This window comes from Etheostoma spectabile, chromosome 10, assembly GCF_008692095.1.
Source record: "Etheostoma spectabile isolate EspeVRDwgs_2016 chromosome 10, UIUC_Espe_1.0, whole genome shotgun sequence".
NCBI lineage: Eukaryota > Metazoa > Chordata > Actinopteri > Perciformes > Percidae > Etheostoma > Etheostoma spectabile.
The window spans coordinates 24,459,759-24,460,743 of NC_045742.1; positions in this window are offsets into that span (position 1 = coordinate 24,459,759).

The following is a 985-nucleotide window of genomic DNA, read 5'->3' on the forward strand; positions in this document are numbered from 1 at the left end:
AGAGTGTAAATTGTAATTTCCCCTTGCGGGACTAATAAAGTATACAATATTATTACTATTATTATTATTATTATTATATACAAGGTCTTATTGACTCTTTCATAATTCTATCCCATTACTATTGATAGCTGACACAGAGTCACACATATCAACACTTTATGGTTCTGAATCTGCTCATTCAGGATTGCATAGGATTACACTGTGAACACACTTAAGACATTTGAGGTTCTCTTACAAGCTCGGGCATTCCACCTCTGGACCACAAAAGCTGCTCTTGTAGCACCTGTTTCTTGATCCTTTGCACCATCAGTAAAACATAATAGGTGTTCCAGAAATCTTTCTATTATATGACACTGGAATTCATGCACAAAATCTGATTTAGGATTTTCTGACTTAATCCCAAGTATCTCTAAATTAGTCTTCGGGACTTCCAATTTCTTACGTGTGAAACTAAAGTTGAACCCAAGTGCAGACAACAACGAAGAGACAAATGACAAGTTTACTCCAAATGTCCAAGTACGGGAATGCAACAGGGAAAAGCAAAGTCCAAATCCAATGGCTATCCAGGGTACAGAGCGAGAGTGATACGGTGTTTCCAAGGGTCCGTGTCCAATAATCCAGAGATCCAGTGTGGAGAGCAAGAATGGTGGAAGGCAGGAGTGAAGTGGCAGCAGGAGTCAGGTTCACTGAACTGTGGCAGAAAGAGAACAATCAGTGCAAGCAAAATCACAAACACTAACGGGTAGAGTAAGCAGCGACACCAACATGGTTGTCTTGACTATGATCTTACAAAGAGTGATAGGTTGACCGGGTATTTGAAGCAGAGGTGATTAGTGTAGATGAGCTGAAGCTGGAACCCTGACTCCCGCACACCAGGCTTCACTCCTACAATTAAGGACAGACAGAGGGGAGGGAGAGAGCGGAGAGAGAGAGCTACCTAGCAGCAGCAGGCCTAACAGTAACCCCCCCCCCCCCCCCCCCCCCC